This window comes from Nasonia vitripennis, chromosome 4 (genome assembly GCF_009193385.2).
Source record: "Nasonia vitripennis strain AsymCx chromosome 4, Nvit_psr_1.1, whole genome shotgun sequence".
NCBI classification, from domain to species: Eukaryota; Metazoa; Arthropoda; class Insecta; order Hymenoptera; family Pteromalidae; genus Nasonia; species Nasonia vitripennis.
In genome coordinates this window covers 19,443,593-19,449,592 of record NC_045760.1, presented here as the reverse complement: position 1 = coordinate 19,449,592, position 6,000 = coordinate 19,443,593, and positions in this window count along the sequence as shown.

The window sequence follows — 6,000 nt, the reverse complement described above, 5'->3', positions numbered from 1 at the left end:
CTGATTTTTTCAAAGTTAAATAAATATCTTTGAGTGGTATGTCCAATGCTCTGGAAATTTATGTCAACACAAATAATGATTTTGGAGGCAAACCTATGAATAAAAGTGTATTTTCTTCTATACAATTTTTTTGTCACATTCACAAACATGGTTGTCAAAACTGCTGATAAATGATTTTTCTTCTCTGAAATTTCTGTGGTACTTGTGCTATCCGGAGGTCTTGCGTACCTACTATCTGTGGATATACTTTCCACGGTATCAGTGGAAGTGTTGAGTATATAGTCATCATTCAACTTATAATTCTTAAAATTTTTGTTGTTTTGAGAAAGAGCTAGAGCACTAGTATTCTGAACGCAGTATTGAACATCACCTAAATGAGCTGATATACTCTCTAAATCTCGTAGAGTGAAAAATCACTCTAAACCAGTGATAAATCACTCTAAGCCTTCCGCCAAAATTGAGTCACTCGGCTTCGAGTGATTCCTAACTTTTGAAAAGAGTGATAATTTCACTCTTTGCCATGGGTAGGGTGATTTTAGATTTGCAGGTTATGGTTGAGGTTAGGTATTGCAATTACATTCGAGATGATAAAAAATGTTGGAGGCTAGAGCATCACACGCATCTAAAGTTTTCTAAAAATACAAAGTATTTGTTATTACTGTTAATGTCCTAACCTAACTTGCATGCACATTGCATACGTATACACATGTATGTACATACGAATCGTAAATATATATTTTTATCTCACTTCAGGCAACTTTGATATCATTGTCGACATCCTATATCTGTTAAAAATACTGCAACAAACACTGGCACATTTTCTAACGAAGCACGTGTTGACAAAGAGAGAGAGATCGTTATCAAGTGACTTACTCTTTAAAGAGTGATCGAACAAAGACAGTAGAAATCACTATACAACGAGATAGGGACTTCATAGTTTTCACTCGAACAGATTTAGAGAGTACCAATTGAACGCATATCAGGTGTGTTTTATATTGAACGATCTTTTTTTGGAACACATTGCACTCCTACACTTCTCAAATATTTACGCAAAGCCAATTCACATTGAGTACCCACAGAAATTGAAAAAGTTGTCGACAATGATTTCCTGCCATGGTCATCAGTGAAATCAAGAATATGATTTTCTTCTACGAAGACTTGATCAAACATAACATCTTGATCATTTATCTTGTCATTTGTATCTATATTCATCTGTGTAGCTTCATCAAGCTGAATTACTCTTTCTTGAATCGGTTTGTAATTATCATTTTGAAGCTCAGTTGATTCAAAGTCACGGTTATCAAATTTTTGGCGTTTGAAGTCACTTATTACATTTTTAATATCTAACACATCATAATGCTGCACTTGATAACTACCAGTTAATGTACTTGAACAACTAACTTGATTTGAAGCACTTTGATCACACTTATTGAAAAGATTCAATATTTTGAATTACACAAATTACACAAATTACGCCAAGCGTCGTGTAAAACTTTTTAATTTAGATTTAAGTCAAGAGTATCGTATAAAATTTTATAGCACAGACTGATAAAATTCGTAAGTCTCGCCTATTCGTGACTTAATAGTGGATTTTAGCCACACTGTGCTATAAATAATATCGTCACTCCTAACAAAAAGTAGTACATTTCAGATTTGCCACGAAGACTAGTACATTTCAATTTCAATTTCAATCAAGAGGCACAATATTTTTGACGGTGTTTTCGTGGTTGTTAATTTACATGACGGTACAAAACATGATTTATAATGTTCAGTCATGGTGAATCTATTTTAATTTTGAAAAATTCTATCTCAGCTCTATTATGATTTGGAGCATAGGGTTACGTTATGTATTGGAATTAGTATGTGTTTATATATCTATATATTTTTATCCTTCGCGCCGCCATATTGGATCACGTGAGCTCTGGATCGTTTAAACGTATCATTAGAAAATCGAATTTTCAAAACAACATTACTATTACCAAATATTGCAGTAAAAATCATAATTCTTATACTTTTATGTAAGATTGAACCTTAACTTGATTTTAGAAAAGGTTTTAAAAATCATGTCTGTTCCCTATTCTTTGCATCTTTTTGTCCAAGCTATTCTTTTGCCTCATACGCATATAGTGACATCAGTAAATATTTAGCTTTTTTTCGATATTTATTCAAGGGTATAGTGTCAGAGTATAAACATGTAGTGTAGTCTAATTTTAAGTATACTATTCATTTACCATTTATATACCTTATATAATTGTATTTACGTCAAACGAGTATTTGTAAAATTGCGTGATACGGAAACAAAAGCTCGTTAGCGCATCTACACTTTGCTGCAGTTATTTTCTCGGGTCAAATTCAGCTGAGCTCTGCAAGTCATTGAAGGCTCGCGTTATTCAATAATCGAGAAAGAATAAGGCCGCGCTATTCGTACTAATGCACAAAGACATGTAGTACAAAACGCATATAATACCGAAAGGCCCGCTAGCGTCGATGACGTTAGTGCGACCGACGGGCGAAAAAAGCCGCTCAGATAACTCGTCGATAAGCCGTTGTAATTAGTCACTGTCAATTAATAGCTGCTCAAACGGAAAACAACCGACTGCATTAATTATAGTTACCCGAGAGCATATTCAGCCTCTTCTTCTGCTTCTTGTTTGCCGGAAGTGCGCGTGCTACTACTGCTTTTGGTGTATACGCATTCGCGATTTTCTTTCCCGCAAGTAGCGCGAGCGCACGCATAATTAGAGCCGCGTATGTTTCTTCAGCGGCGAGTTGTTGGCTTTGCCGATGCGTATACACACATGTAGTGTGGTGTGAAGCTGGAATCACGAGAGAGAGAGAGAGAGAGAGAGAGAGAGAGAGAGAGAGAGAGAGAGAGAGAGACACTCCCGGGGTTGTGCTCTGTGTATTGGATAAATATTGATAAAGCGCTCATTCGTGAGATTCTTTCTTGCGCTTTTATCAAAGTGGCTCTGAGCTGCTCTTTTTCGTGACTCTTATATTCTTTAATTATCGGTCGATGCCTTTTTATTGTCTCGTATCGATTAGAGGCGTTTCATTCATTAAAAAGCCTGCTCGTTTTCATTCAATCACGCGTGACGCGTTGAATGGGTGTAAAATACTGATGCTTGTATAATTATATCTTTGCAACGAGAGTATAAAGTTATACTTGGTTCAAGTTTTTCGAACTGTTTACAACCTCACAGCTTTTATTTAAAATTTCATTCAGTCCCTGATGGAAAAGCGGCCATTTAAAATGGCTATAAAGACAAAAACTGGCTAGGTAAAATGTGAAAAAACTAGACATTTAAAATTTTAAAAAGTAGCGATATCTCGTGTTTTTTATTTGTTTTTATGAGTGAGAATCATACTTTATGAAAATATACTAATAAATCAATTATGTTTTACGGATGCAAGATACTTAGATTATTAGTATTAATGAATAATTTTAATAATTCAAACATACGCCAGCGAAGCTCGTAGGGCTTGTGCGGAAGAACATCTGCGTGGCTCAGTGTCGCTTGGTCGGCTAAGGCGCACGACCGTACTTATTTGGCCCCGCGTGCAGGGCGTGTGTTCAAGTCCCTGGTCGGGCAGAATTTTTTCTGATGCAAATAATTATTCATCACTTTCCTTTAAACAAAAAATTCGAATCCAAGCCTGCTAGCCACGATTTACCAATTCCAACCTCAAACCGCGATAAACCGCGTGTTGAAAGCGTTACATTCTGCCCTAAGAAATAGCGATGAAAACAACCCAATTTTTAAATTCATACGCGAATCTTAAGAGGGTTACCGATTCTACCATAGGCGTTTAGTAAAAATTTACGGCGATTTTATAAACTTTTCTTGGACACGTGTGACGTAAATATCTGATTCAAAGCTTTTTTGAAAATATATCATTTCATATACTGAATAAAAACATATTGCTAAATTTCGCGACCCAAAAATAGATCATGTCCCAATATCAGAAACCAGATATCGCAACAAATAATTGTATCATTTCTTCACAAGTATGATTAATTAGAATCTGTCGTTGAAACCGATAAACTCATAAAATGTTTTAAGAAAGCAATTTTTAACAATTATCAAAAGATTAATTATACCGTGTAATGCGTTTTTTTCCTCCGCCGATTTCCAAGAACTCGATTTATTTTCAATTCAGCACATTATATTAATGCGACGACGATATACGACTTTTTCTCCGTAATGCAATTAACATTAAAATATAAGAGCCGAGTAATTAAAGTAAAATAATGCCATATTTTGGTTTTAGTTTTGCTGCTCGCTCTCGCTCGCCTTCCTCCGATGTGCCGAGATATTTTATTATTGAACTCGTTGTCCGTGGGTTAGGTGGGTTTGAGTATTTTGGTTTTAGTTTTGCTGCTCGCTCTCGCGCTCTCGCATTGTTAAAATGGTAAAGAAGCACAGAGAACAAGAATAAAAGAAGACGCGCGCAGCGATGCTCTAATTAGGCGACGGAGTTTAAATTCGCGCGCAGCGAATAAACAAGTTGCAAATCAGTATAAAGTCGGAATTCTAATTGCAACACGAGATTTGTCTACTACGAGGAATTAATTAGATTATTAAGAGAGAGAGAGAGAGAGAGAGAGAGAGAGAGAGAGAGAGAGAGAATAAAGCACAACAAGTCAATAAGATTAAGTGCACTTGGCCGTTATCTCGCCCTCAGCCTGCACACACGCACGCACACACACGCAGATGATAATATTTATTCTCTCGTCGAATGTAATCTTGTTTTCAATTAATTGTCAGTGCCATAGTCCAAATCGTCGCGATGATCCGGAGCGGCGCACTATTGCGAAATGTGTTTATCGGGACATAGATCAATCTCGTCGTTTCCATAATATAGCGAGCACAGCGTGTGTGGATCGATTGATACGTCTCCGCACTATTATCGGATCCCCTCGTTTGCGCCGTTGTTATTCCTTCCCCGCGCTCTTCGTACCCGATATTTGTTAATCAAATTAGTTACAATATCATCGAAGCCTCGCGCACGCGCGGCCTTTGTTTCATTGTTTGACTTGTGCGGAATAATTACGAACGTCGTTACGATTGTTGAAAAAAAATTAATTAACGCGCCTGTTACACTTTATACATTCTTTTCTTATCTCGCGCGAAATTTGTTTCCTGCTATCGAGGCGAAGATTACGCCGCCAAAGTTTCTCCGATCACACTGCGCGACCCCCATTAAAGGGGAAAATAACTTATCGACCGACGAGTTGCGAATATTTCGGAACGTCTCGATTACATCGAGGCGTTATTTTAAACTATACAGTACGAGAGCACAAGCGCGTATGCAAATGCGAAATCACGTAGCAGCCTTGCACACACACACGCGATCGCGGATCGAGCATACGCTTGTACGTATAGCAGCTCGTCGAGTCGCGCAATCAACGCGCGCTCTCCCTTATCGCGCTCTCGGACTCTTTTGCTTTAATGCGAGCTTTCACGCGAACTTCTATGTTGTAAAGTAATTACTGTAATCGCGCGTGCGCTCGGGGATATCTGCCCTATTTCGAGACAATAAATCCGAGGTGATATCCCACTGCGCTTATGATGTAGCCGTATAGTCGAACGGACGATGCTAATTAATGAACGAGTCACTGACATTTGATACGACGCGACTTTCTCGTCGTGCATTTATTCTTCTACTTTTTTTTCAAGTCGACGAGCGCTAGCTCGCTGGTGACAGCTATCGCTTTTATGCAAGACTTTGGACACATGCGGCTCTCGGGAGAATCGCCGCGGCGACAAAATGTTACGGCTTCGCGGCGCGATACGAGATACGCGATGTCACTACCAATACTTTATAGTCGAACGAGGAAAACGCCTGTGTGTATAGAGAAGATACAAGTTGGGCAAACGAGGAAAGTGTCTATCGCGTTTTTGTTGATCATATTCTCGAAACTCGGAGGCGCATTCGTGTCGTTGAGAATATACGAACGGTCACGATTTGCCCCGAGTGGCTCTCTTGCGTCTACCG